Here is a 14,060-nt window from a genome sequence, read left to right as displayed (position 1 = left end):
CCATTAGCAGTTCTTCTTTTCCGCCGGCTCCCCGCAATTGGTTGCAGTATTTCTTAAGATGTGCAATGGGGTCACCGTGCCCATCGTATTTCTCAAACTTGGAGGTCTTGAAACCCGTTGGCAGGTGCACATGAGGAAACATGCATAGGTCGGCGTAAGAGACGCTCTTTTGCCCGCTCAATCCTTGCATATTCTTCAGACTTTGTTCAAGGCTTCTCATCCTTTTGGCAATCTCATTTTGTTCTGCAAATCTGGGGTTCTGATCCTGCCCGGGTGCAAGCTCGCACTGAGGCGGTAGAGGATTAGTATTGGTAGCGAATCTAGTTGGTTCCATTGAGAACGATGGGGCTTGGAATGTAAAAGATGATGAGTCAAAGCTTGGCTTGTATGTGGTAGGTTGTGCCGTAACCGGGCAAGGCGATGCAGTAAAGATGTTCATGCTTGCATCAGTGGCCGACATTCGGGGATGAGGTTCAGAAGGCGATCCAGCGGAGAAGGTTGAGGTGGCTGGGTACCCGAATGGGGTAGCAGGATAATTTATGGGGACATTAGAAGTCCCACTTGACCTGGAGAATAATTCAGGGAATCCGGGGACGACACTTGGCGGCTCTTTCCCATTGTTCCAGACGTCCAGCATTTCCAACATGCGGAGCCGTAGGATTCTATTTTCCTCCGCAGTTGTGGATTCAGGTGTGAGGACGGCTGAGATTGAGCTCTCCTCAGAAACAGGGATCGTTTGCAATGGAATTTCTGAAGACATTTCCACACTTCCTTTCGACCTGGTGAAGTAAGTGTGAGTACTGCTTCTGGCCTTAACAACAGGTGGTTGAACACTTTTCCTTGACCTCGTGAAATATGAGTGCGAGGCCAGACTTTCACCAAACCAACCGTCTTTTTAAAAACCCTGGGGAAATGCTCAATGACAAACGCACGGTTAATTTGTAGCAAATAACAGATAGTTAATCTCACGTTGGGCATGATGCACCTATACAGTTAAGTGGATTACTATATGTTTGCTACGAGAGCATGCGTCATTCCGGCGTTTTTTGTTAGTTTTCTTTTTTTATCTTTTTGTTTTTCTTTTATTTATTTTATTTATTTTGCAGTAAAAGAAATGCGACCGGATCCGATGAGGATTGTCTACGTATCACGATGCCTACGTGAATCAGATCATTACGTAGTTCGAAAAACAAAAATGAGCTTAAAAGAAACAACCTCTTTATTGTTAAAAAAAATGTTCTATTACAAACTACATTTGCAAAAGAAAGAGCAAACTTTGAAAAATAAACCTAGACTCAAAATAGACTGAAAATCACCCTGATGGAAAAACAGGCAGAAGGTGCTAAGATACAAATTTGACCTATGAATGCATTATGGTTTTAAAAATTGGTTTCCGCGGGGCATCGTTCGGCCTTGCCGCGGTCCTAGGCGTGAGATCCCTCTCAAGTTGCTCTAGCTCGTGCATAGTCTGCTTGACATAAACCATTACTGCCGAGAGGAAGGTAACACTGGACATGTTCTCACATCGTAGACATCGTCTGGTGATGGCATGGGCAATGGCCTTGATCCTATCTCTGGTTTGCTTCTTCTCTACAAGCAGGCGTTTTATCTGATCGCTGCATATCTTGAAGACTTGAGCATCTTGTACATGCTGATGCTTCAGTCGCCGTACTTCCAACTTCATCTGGGCTATTGAGTTGTACCAGTATCTGCTCTCGGTTTGGAAATCCTTGGCCTGATTAACTGCTTTGATCTCAAGTGCAGCCATCTCTCTCTTTATCTTAGCAACGGTTTTCTCGTGGTCGCCTTCCAATTGACCCAGGTATCTGCGATGCTTATCTGCTCTCGTATCCCACTGCGCTTTGAGCTCTGCTATGACGCTTTCAGACTTTTCCAAACCATTTTGCCATTCTCTGATCTCGCTTTTTAACCTTTTTATCAGGCGCTCGTCTGATTGACGCCTTGGTTGTTTATCTGCATCCAATCTTATTTGTTTGATCTGGGCTTTGAGCATTTCATTTTCTTGAATTAACCTGTTCCGCTCTCCCAGATCGGTGGCAATTTGCACGTTGTGCTCGTATTTCATGCCTTCTACTTGTTGCTTTAATCTACTGATTTCGGCACAATAACCTCTTTCCTTTGCTAACCAATCCCAATGCCTTTGCGATGACTCGGTGAAATCCCGGATGTGGGGTCTCTTAGCTGGCCTTTCATGCTCGAGTTCCCTTATATACCATGCAAGGTAACCTGGCGCCGTTTCTCCTTTGGCTCGATCCCGCACGCAAGTATCTGATTTCAAAAGTTGACCCTCATTCCAGATTTGGCGAATCTTTGCTTCTGGGAACTGTCCGTTAGGACTTATCTCAACTGTTTAAGCGCTAATATCTTCCTCATGAGGTACTGTCTGGCATCTTCCGAACTGTCTCAAAACTCGGCCGGGTGCGTAAGGTTGAATGCTCTTAAGCCCCATCAGCAAGAAATGAGTTTTAGCCGCCGACATATATAAGATCTCATCAACAGGCAACCATCCCAACGTCCATTGTATTTGGCTGGTAGTAAGAGCTTGCAAGAACGAGGTCCATGCCAGGACTCCTTTGGGCCAAATGATCTCTTTGGTTCTCGTGTAAGATTCTTCTATGCGGGTCTTTTTCCGGGGAACCATGGCTCAAAATCTCGGAATGATGGCAGAGGTGCTCGGTCATCCATATCTGTAGGAGCAAATTGCAACCTTCGAAGAAATTTCCCCCAGCTTTACAAGCTGTGAGAGCTCGAAAGATGTCAGATACCACCATTGGCGCGAGAGTACTGTCACTTTGCGTGAGTAAAGTGCTGACGACCCCAGATATCTTCAAATCAATGTTTCCATCTTTCCTCGGGAATACCAGAAGGCCCAGGAACATCATCATGAATGCTACCCGTCTGTGCTCGTCCCACTTCTGACGAACTCCTTTGCTGCACAGTTTTTGATTGGATTATTGAATCCCCCTCATGACCGTACCTATCATATATGAAGCATGGAGTACAGAATCCGGCTGCTAGATCCGGGTTGTGGACTGTTCTAGGTATTTTCAATGAATCTAGGAACCGATGTACCGTGACGACTCTTGGGGCGACCAAGTATTTTTCCCTCAAGGGAAGCTCAGTATTCCCGATGTATCCGGCCATTTCTTCCAAAGTCGGGGTGAGTTCAAAATCAGAGAAATGGAAAACATTGTGCGCCGGGTCCCAATAGGTAATCAAAGCTCTTATGATATCTCCCCGGGGCTGGACTTCCAACAGATCCACAAGACCTTTCAGATATTTCTTAACCTCATTTTGTCCTTCAACACCTAGATCATTCCACCATAGCCGTAACTTGACAGGGATTTTGGTCATTATTGAAAAATGTTCATTTTGCATCGTGCTCATCCTGCACATTTATTAAGGTGATTTTAACAAAACGACTGACTAAAAAAAAAATTTTACAGAGGGGATCAAGTTTTGAACACGGCCTTTAAACACTTCGGGGATGAAGATTTTAAGGTTGTGTGGGTCAACTGGACTAAACCTTAAAAATGACCCAAAGGTGGTTGTTTATGCAAAGTTAGCCTTCCGGCGTCCCTTTCGGGAACATTCGGCTATTTATGACAAAACAGCATCACCTGACTTATTTATGACTCTTTAAAAATTTGAAACATATTTTTTTTGATTTTGGCTATTTTAGCTAAAATGGGGGTTGAACCCGACGAGGGTTGCCTACGTATCTCACACCCGGTGAGAATCAAACCGGCGTAGTTCGGGCTATCGTAAAATAGGAAAAAATCGAATAAACCTAGAAATCAGGAATGCGTATTTTTTACATTTTTTTTGAAAAGAGATAAAGATTAAAGAAACTATTTATTTTTTATTTATTTTTTTTTAGGAAAAATTTGGACTATTAGTCCGAATTCATAAAAGGGGTACTACGAAAGAAACAACACATTTTTTGAATTATGAATTTTCCATTTTTATTATTATTCTTTTTTTTTTAAAGTAAATACCTTTCTCTTTTTTTTTTGATTTCGGACATGAATTTTTTTTTTTTTTAATAATTCAAACTAAAAAGACCAATTTTTGATTCTTTTTTTTTTTAGAAAAAAAAAAAAAATTCCGGCGAGGTTTTGACAATACTTGGACATTGGTTTTATTTTCCAAAAATAAGTAATTATCTCCCCTACGCTGCTATTTTCCCCTTTTTTTTTAGGAACCGGTCGACATGCGGAACCGAAGCAAATAAATGCACAACACAGATAGGAATGCAGCATGATGGTCTTTTCCATTTCAGGTTGTCTGTCCTAGACGGACCCAACCCCTGTGTTGAGTCCCCTAAGTCAAATGCAATATGATGCAAATAAGCGTTCCTACTAGGGATCCGGCATGAAGTTTAGTTATTCTAGGTTCGTAACCTGGGTATTTGTTCTAGACTGTGTACCCGAGCGGACAACTCGAGTCGAGGAAGGAGCTACGTACCGGGGACCCGCGAGATCGTCCGGCTTTGTAACTTGTCCGACCTCTTTCTTATTTAAGGTATTGACACTAACAGAATAGGGAGTCTCGACCAGCGAGCTTCTCCCCGGAGGTAAGAAAAGAAGGGTTTCGGCACAGTTTATATACAGTTCAGATAATATCAAAGCGGTAAAAACAACATTTAGCACGTTATGCACAACACGTAATAAAGATCAGATAATAAAGCCAAGTATAACAATTATTCTAAGCTCGAATTCTTGAACCCTGAACCAGTGGTTCTGGGTTCTCTTTCCCCAGCAGAGTCGCCAGAGCTGTCACACCTCCTTTTTGCGCGCCCGGCCCCGAAGGGTTAAATGCGCCGGTGGAGTTTTTCCAATTTAAGTGACAATATTCGAAATGGGATTATTTATTTAATTCAGAGTCGCCACTTGGGAAAGGTTTGGCTTTTGGTGTCCCAAGTCACCGGTTTATCTTGAATCCCAAATCGAGGAATTTTAGACTTTTCCAAATGAAGTCTGCGAACCAGAAATTCTAAGTAAGGAATTCTGTTGACCCGAGGGAAGGTGTTAGGCACCCTCGAATCCCGTGGTTCTAGCACGGTCGCTTAAATTGTTATAATGGCTAAATATCTGATTCAAGTACATGTTATGACTATATGTGCTTTTATTAAGTTTAAAACCGCTTTTATCATTATCATTTATTTTTATAGAATTGCAACGTCGTGAAAATGCATCTCGAACCACGTCACAATCAATGCACCCGTAGTTGTTAACACATTTCGACTTCGTTGAGATTTGAATTTGGGTCACATCAATGTGCACCCGAATTTAAGAATATAATTTACTTAAACCGTGCCTGAAGAGTCTAGCGCGTTATTATTTAGTGGAGGACCGTGAGATTCGCTAAACGGCCTAGCCTGAATTCTAAAATATTTATTATGGTTATTTATCGAGGGCCCCGCAATTTGCATTTTTTATTTGGCGAGGCTCGTCTCTTTATTTTAGAAAGGTATCCTACAGTGACGACATTTCTACTATGTGTGTCTCTAAAAGAAAGATGATACCGAACTTACTTATTTGAACAAATACAGACTGAATCTTTATTATGTTTGCCGAACCTAAGTTTGTTTGATTACCTGATTGAATATTTATGAGGTGAGAGTCACCTCATGCTTTGTCTTCATCGAGTGAACGCGCTTATTAATTTGCTAAATGAGATTGCAAGCAAACTAACAACATATACTGAGTTATATTTAACGACCTCCAAGTTCTGTTTTTTAACTCTAACCTATTTGAAATTGATAAACGAAATTGGCTGTTTTATTAGGAAAATTACGACTAATTGACCTCAAAACGACTACTAGTTTCCCTCAACAATCATCACATGATTTCGAAACAAGGAATCTATACCGAGACCCGACATCGAACTTATATTGGAGCACATAATCTGACAGGAAAGCTGGCCTTCATAGCCAAACTCTTAATGTGGCTGCATGAGAGTTTGTTTGGGATACATTTATCCCGGACCTAGTACCACAGATTTGTCAATTCAGTGGTCTAGGCAAAATACATACAAGTGCTTACCATGACTCTATGTTATAGAGTCATAACTAAACCAAACAAGTGTTATACTGAACTGAATGTATACTAAATCAAACATGCTGTCTATGTCATACTGTCATTACTGTTGAGCCATGCTATCTAACAGTTCATCTTAAACAGAATGTATGCTAGTTTATACAGAATATTTGCAGTTTGCAGTAAATATACAGGCCCAACTAACATTCGAACTATCTTTTTACACCAATGCTATAACATAAACTGATGTTCATTTCTTTATTTCTGCTTCAACTTCAAACTTTCAACAATACATGGTTCAAAGGTTGTGTACCTGGGAATATTTGCAATTGAAGAAGAGGGCAATCAGTAGAGTAACAATGAACAAATGCAGCAGCAGTAACAGCACTAACAGTAGCAGCAGGGCAGTATAGCAACAGCAACAAGAAACAGAAGAGTAGCAACCACAACTCACAAAACAATTGGAGTGAGATCAACCCCAACTAAACCAAACTTTCAAGTAGAACAAACAACAAACAAGCAGACTCAGTTGTGAGAAATCAGTGTTGCACAGAACAGGTCCGGATTTAGTGAAGTCAGAAACAAAAGGAAAGGAAGCAACTTCTGGTTTTGTCTGTCTGAGTTATCAGACGAAAATTCTTTTCCAGTTTTCTGTTTCCAAAAAATTTGAACTCTCAGATGTTCCCTCTTAGTATCTCTCCCTATCTCTGTGTGCTCTGTCTGTGTGTCTCTATCAGTGTGTATTCCAGCTCTCTCTTTCAAAGAATTCCTCACAGTCTATCTATTTTTCTTTTTCCCCTCTAATCCTCTCTATATCCTCTGATTCTATCTCCCCTATATCTCTCAATGTGCCCCTCTTATAAGCCTTCATATTACCCCTTTTACAGCCTGATAGATTATCACCAATACCCCTCCCATGTGCCTCCCATTTTCCATCCCAACTTTAGCTAATTAGGTATTAAAACCCCATCCTTCCCTGGCAGATTTAACTTTTCCATTTTATTAACTAAAAGCAAGTATGGGCAGTAGAATATGTCTGACAGCATATGCTGTCAAACCATTTTAAAATTAAAAGCCCTTTTATGCAGGAAAACAGGCTGTGCACAAAACACATGAGGTGCACCAATACACATGCTGCGCACAAGTGCACATGCCCTCTGATTCAGAATTTAAGCACTACTGATCCAATTCAACAGCTATAAGTAAACAAAACTGGTTCTTAATTGATTCAACAAATGTTCAACAGAAGCAAATCGATTTACTTTGCTCAGACAGTTGAAACTAATTGACGACACATGTCGACTCGACTATATTAGCATTAACATACACAATCGTAGCCAAAAATCAGACATTCAAAAGTATAGGACACATGACTCGACTTATACTGATTAAACAGAATTATACTTCGAGGAATCAGTTAGTCAGTACAAATTTGGAATACAACCAATACACAGGCCTTATCAGAATAGGAGGGGGGATTCAGACAAACACAGAGGTTCAAGCAAAGTGGACAAACAAAAGTCGATAAAATTTAAAACAAATATGAACAGACTCTTAAAACAAATCACACGGACTGAAACAAATAAAGGAAAGAAAGCAGACTCACCTTAAACTTGAAAAGTTAAAAGTTTGAACCCGGATTTGGACAGACCTCTCTTAAGGCTGAATGGACTTTAATTGAAGTGTTTCTCAGATGAGAAACACTTCGATTAAGGTCCATTAGACCTTAATCTCTTAGGCTCGGGCGGACATGGGCCAGTGATGAAGAGCTACAAAGTTCCAAAACTCAGATCCGGGATTCATGTTTCCCTCGTTAGATTCGGACCAAACCAAGTATGGTTTGGTCACGAGGGGGTCTGGGAAGTGTCTGGTGTGAAGCTGGGGTTAAACTGTGTAGATCGAGTTTTGACTCGAATCTTCAAATGAAGATTCGAGAAGGTGGGGAGGGATTCGAACTACAGGGTTAACAGATTCATGTTCAGGAAGGCAAGGGGATTCTAGGGTGTTAAGGGGAAGGTCACCGGCGTTCATGCCGCCGGTTTTCATGGTGGGGGATACAGGGGCGGCTCTAGGGTTTGAAGGGGATGAGGTTGAAGACGAAGGCTGGGGTTCGGATAGGGGGGGCAGGGTAGGATTATGGGCTTATATAGTTAGTGGGTGGACGGATCTCGACCGTTAGATCAATTTAGATCTACGGTCTGGATCTGATGGTTAAGTGGAACGGTGTCGTTTCAAGTGTTGAGGGTTTGGGTTCAGTCCGGGTGTAAACGGGTCGGGTTCCTCAGTGGGTTGTGGGGAAGTGATCTTGGCCGTTGATCAATCTGAGATCAACGGCCCAGATCACACTGGACCAAAACGTCGTCGTTTGGACGTCCTGGGTATCAGGTGGTGTTGGACCTGGGCAGGCTTGGGTTTTGGGCTGTTTGTTTGGGCCAATTTTGTTAAAATTGGCCCAAGTCCGGAAGAAGAAAGGGACCTTTTATTTTCTTCTTTTCTTTCTTTTTTTTATTTCTTTTCCTTATTTATTTTAAAAACAAAACTAAACAAAAAATCAAAATTAAATACACACTCAATACAATTATTCGCACACACACTAAAATATTTCAAAACAAGTAAAATCAAACAAAACAAAATCACGGACAAAGATGCCTGTTTATGCCTTTCTATTTAAACCATGTTACGGTTCAGATTATGCATGACACGTACACATTTTTTTTTAATTTTGTTTTAATAAAGTAAATAAATAAAAATGGGCCAAAGTCACAAATAAATCAACAAAGTGCCGCACAAAAAAATCCAAAAATTGTACAGCAGGACCAATTTTTTATTCTTTTGGAGCGATTGTCGCGCAAAAACAAAAATCACGTGCTCACAGGTACCATCAGTTAAGAATCATAGAAGAAGATATATCTAAAACAGCCTTTAGAACTCGCTAAGGGCACTATGAATTTCTAGTGATGTCCTTCGGGTTGACAAATGCTTCAGTTGCATTCATGGACCTCATGAATAGAGTTTTTAAGCCATTCCTGGATACCTTTATTATTGTTTTATAGACGATATTTTGGTGTACTCTAAGAGCAAGGAAGATCATGCAGAACACCTCAGAATAGCCTTGCAGACCATGAAGGAGAATGAGCTTTATGCCAAATTTTCAAAATGCGAGTTCTGGTTGCAGTCAGTGGCATTCTTAGGCCACATGGTATCTAGTGAAGGCATAAAAGTAGACCCTCAGAAGACAGAAGCAGTCAAAAACTGGCCAAGGCCGACAACTCCAACCAAAATCAGAAGTTTCTTGGGGTTAGCTGGCTACCATAGAAGGTTTGTAGAGGGGTTTTCTTCACTTGTAGCTCCATTAACTAAGTTGACCCAGAAATCAGTTAAGTTCTGGTGGTCACACGCTTGTGAGCAGAATGTTCAAAAGTTAAAGAAGAGGTTGACCACTGCACCTGTATTAACCTTGCTGACAGGTTCGGGTGGGTTCACAGTGTATTATGATGCTTTCAGAGTTGGTCTCGGTTGTGTTCTTATGCAAAATGGAAAAGTTATTGCTTATGCTTCCAAGAAGTTGAAGAATCATGAAAAGAACTATCCCACACACGACTTGGAACTTGCAGCATTGGTGTTTGCATTAAAAATATGGTGACACTACCTTTATGGCGAGCATTCTGAAGTGTTTACAGATCACAAAAGCCTCTAGTATATTTTCAAGCAAAAAGAATTAAATTTGAAATAGAGAAGGTGGCTCGAGCTACTGAAAGATTATGGCATCAATATCCTTTATCACTAGGGCAAAGCTAATGTGGTAGCAGATGCACTTAGTAGGAAGTCAATGGGTGTCTTGGCCCATCTTGCAGTACAAAGGCGATATTTGGGTCGAGAAATTCAAAAACTAGCAAATGATGGAATAGATTGGATGAGACCGAAGAAGGAGGTATAACTACTTATGCCTTAGCGCAACCCTCCCTTGTTGCGCATGTTAGGGCTAAGCAGGACGAAGATCTACACTTAGTGAAATTAAAAGAAGGAGTCAGAAACAAAGAAATCACTGCTTTCACTCTAGGAAGTGACAGAGTTTTGAAGTTGAATGATCGGTTATGTGTGCCTGATGTAAATGGTCTTAGGAAGGCCATAATGGAGGAAGCTCACAGTTCGAGATACTCTATCCACCTAGGTGCTATCAAAATGTATCTAGATTTGAAAGAGTTGTATTGGTGGAAAGACATGAAGAAACAAGTAGCAGATTATGTGCCTAAATGTTTGAATTGCCAGCAAGTCAAAGCCGAGCATCAGAGGCCTGGTGGCCTAGCTCAAGATATAGAGATACCACAATGGAAGTAGGATATGATTAATATGGATTTCGTAGTAGGTCTACCTCGTACATACCGTAAGCATGATTTAATTTGGGTTATTATAGACCGACTAACAAAGTCCGCGCATTTCCTACCAATAAAGACGACAGATTCCGCAGAGCAGTATGCGCAGTCGTACATCAAAGAAATAATCCGATTGCATGGTACTCCAATTTCAATCATATATGACAGAGGCCTTCAGTTCACGATGCATTTTTGGCAGGCATTTCAGAAAAGATTAGGTACCAAGGTAAATTTGAGCACCGCTTTCCATCCTCAGATCGATAGCCAGGCAGAAAGGACCATTCAGACTCTCGAAGATATGCTGCGAGCATGTGTTATAGATTTTGGAGGTAATTGGGATGATCACTTGCCACTTATAGAATTTGCTCACAATAACAACTATCAGGCTAGCAGCTGTATGTCTCCTTATGAAGCATTGTATGGACGAAGATATAGCTCTCCAGTGGGTTGGTTTGAACCAGTGGAGGTGTCGTTGATTGGTCCAGAGTTTGTTTGTGAGGCCTTAGAAAAAGTCCAGCTAATTGGAGAAAGATTGAAAGCGGCTCAGAGTCGTCAAAAGTCCTATTCTAACAAGAGACATCGTGACTTAGAGTTCATGGTTGGTGACAAGGTATTTTTGAAAGCTTCACCAATGAAATGAGTTATGAGGTTTGGTAAGAAGGGAAAACTTAGTCCTAGATTTATTGGACCTTATGAGATTATAGAAAAGAAGGGAAGTGGTTTACGAGTTAGCGTTGCCCGTTGAATTGTCCTCTGTGCATCCTGTCTTTCATGTGTCTATGCTTAGAAAGTACATTCATGATGAGTCGCATATAATAATTGCCGATACCATAGAAATTAAAGAAGGCTTGACTTATGAAGAGGTACCTATAGAAATTCTCGATAGGCAAGTAAGAAAGTTGAGAACAAAGGATATAGCATCAGTAAAAGTTTTGTGGAGTAATCATGATTCAAAAGAAGCTAAGTGGGAGGTCGAGGAAGATATGAGAAAGAAATATCCATATTTATTTGAGGAAAAAGGTATGTTAACCTAAGCTGATTTGACATTTATACTTCATTTATTAAATACAAGTTAGCAAGTGTTTATGTCCTTTCTAGATTATACTTAGTTGTTGTAGTAATTTAGTTTACTCCGTAGTATATTTAATTCATTAAAGTGATTTACGTATGCTAAAGTTGTTGTGCTTTAGATTCTTGTTAGTTATTGTGGTACCTCCTTGCCGGAGTGTGAGTAATTAATTTATGAGCTATGTATGGTGCCTATGAATGGCCTGTTATGGTATATTTGGTTGTTGTTGGTGTAGTTGTGGTATTTGTGACAGAGATATTTTTTTGAATAGTCTAATTTACAAGGGAAACTCTGCTGAAATTTTTGAAAATTTAGGAAGTTAGTCAAAATTTTGAGTCCCTTGGAAGAGTTAGTAGTGCTAAGAAAATTTAAGAGGTTCAAGGACCTAAGGAATGATTGTTAGCTTAAGAATAAGGCCCTAGCAACATTCGAGGATGACTGTTTTTAAGGAGAGAAGATTGTAACACTCCTCAAATCTATAAAAGTTTAAGACCGACTAAATATGGAATTTAATTTTTTATAATCTTAAATTATACTCCTATTACGGATTAAAACTCTTGTGATTGATTTTGAGTTACTTCTCTATTTATAAATAATTGGATATACAATTAGGAGAATATTAATAATTTTAATCTTTTATATTATTAATAGTGGATATAGTTAACTACTAGTTAAGTCAAAAAAAAAAACAAAAAAAACAAAGACACCTAAAATTGGGCCTAAGGCCCATAGAGTAGTCTGGACGTGAGGGAAGTAAAAGCTTAAGCCTTGGACTAAAGGAAAATAAAAGGCTCAAAAAGCCTTAGACAAGTCAGGCACAAAACAGAAGGCTTAAACTTCTGCCATTCACGTAACAATAAGAAATAGAGGCAGCAAGTTTGTTTACGCAGACAAGGAAATTATAAGGTTCTTTGCAAATCACTAATTCTTGAACTCAAGTATATAAAATTTTCTATTTTCAATTATCCTAAAATAGTAGTAGGTAAGAATTGAATAGTCAATTCCCTTCTTTCTCTATATCAACAGTAAAGTTCCGTGTTTACGTGTGAAATTTTAAAATTAATTAAAATGCACTGGTTGTTGTAGAATCAATTATTTGACTAGTGTCAATTGGACTGGGGCCTACGTATTGACTTGAAAAGTTTTGAGGTGAGTTGATAGAACTCTTTAAAGTGGTTTAACTCACAAAAGCACGCATACAAGGTGTTTGATGAATTGCTTAAAAGAGTTTATATTTACTTAATTGGAGCGAGTGAGTACCTATTAACTTAGAATTGTTCTAGCAAAAGTTTAGATGATTTATTATGATATATATGCATAAATTTTCAGATTTTTTGTGTTATTCTTATATGTTATTTTCATGTTGAAATTTATGAAGTAGCAAGAATCTTTAGAAATACTTTTACATGTTTATTTCATTCTTATGTCATGCTTTACATTTAAGGATACCAGCATGAGCATGTACATGATGTTCTATAAAGAAAAGATTTAGACTTGAAAAGTCACAAGAAGATTTTTGGGAGTATCCTTTATTCTGAGAAGGGGTCATCGTCCAGGCCGAGGGTTCTGACCAAGGCGTTGACTTCCTGAAACTATTTGTGCCAAAGTAGGGAGCACACGAGCCGAGGGTCTCGTTGTTGAGAATTTACTTAGCCATGCTAAGGTATGATTCATGAGCGCTGATAACCATGAAGCGATTGGTACCTCGTGGATTGGGCCTATTCGATCAGGTTGGGATCGAACCCGTGCCGATCACACGGTGACGGAGATAGAATTAAGTCAGGATAGTTGGAACTCCCAAAGTATAAAGTAAAGTATTTTTTTATAAGAAAGAAAAAGAAAAGAATTTCTTTTAGAATATTCATAAACTGCGATTATGCAATTATTTTAGAATTATTCTTATAAGCTTTATGTTTTACATGCATTAGAACCTTTGCCCGTAACGTATATGTTATTAAAGTTCCGCCCCCTGTTGTTGAGACTCACTGAGTACAATGGATGGTACTGACATTCTCTTTTGAGAACCTACGTTGGTCTGCGGTACAATGTAGGAACCGGTTTTGTAGGTGAACAGACTACGAGTTAGGACTTTCTTCTCTTCCAGTGCTATTGGTAAGCTCCGCTTTTGTTCATGGAGTATTCCTTAGAGTCATCTTTATTTAGTTATTTCTTTGTTTACTTAGAGAACTGGCCAGAAAATCCCATGTCCCGAGCAGTGCATCAGTTTATCAGTAGAGACTTCATATATATAGTCGTTGGGTTAAGATTAAGATGTTTTTGATAATAACTTAGCAGTAATTCAGTAGTTACTACGAATAAAGTTTTGTAGTTGATTTCATTAAATATTTAAACTAATCAAAAGTATTTGGTTAGAGTATTGCCTTGTTGCATATAAAGTTTGGAGTTATAATAGAATTGATAAGCAGAGATGGTTCACTCGGTCATGTTTAGTGATCGAGTGCCGGTCCTGGCTTGTTCAGAAAATGGGTCGTGACAGGGCATGGAGTTTAAGAAAAAAGAGAAGACTTTTGAACTTGTGGTGTAAAATGAGGCATA

Source organism: Nicotiana tabacum, chromosome 3, assembly GCF_000715075.1.
Source record: "Nicotiana tabacum cultivar K326 chromosome 3, ASM71507v2, whole genome shotgun sequence".
NCBI lineage: Eukaryota > Viridiplantae > Streptophyta > Magnoliopsida > Solanales > Solanaceae > Nicotiana > Nicotiana tabacum.
The sequence above is the reverse complement of the archived record's forward strand: the minus strand, read 5'-3'. Positions refer to the sequence as shown.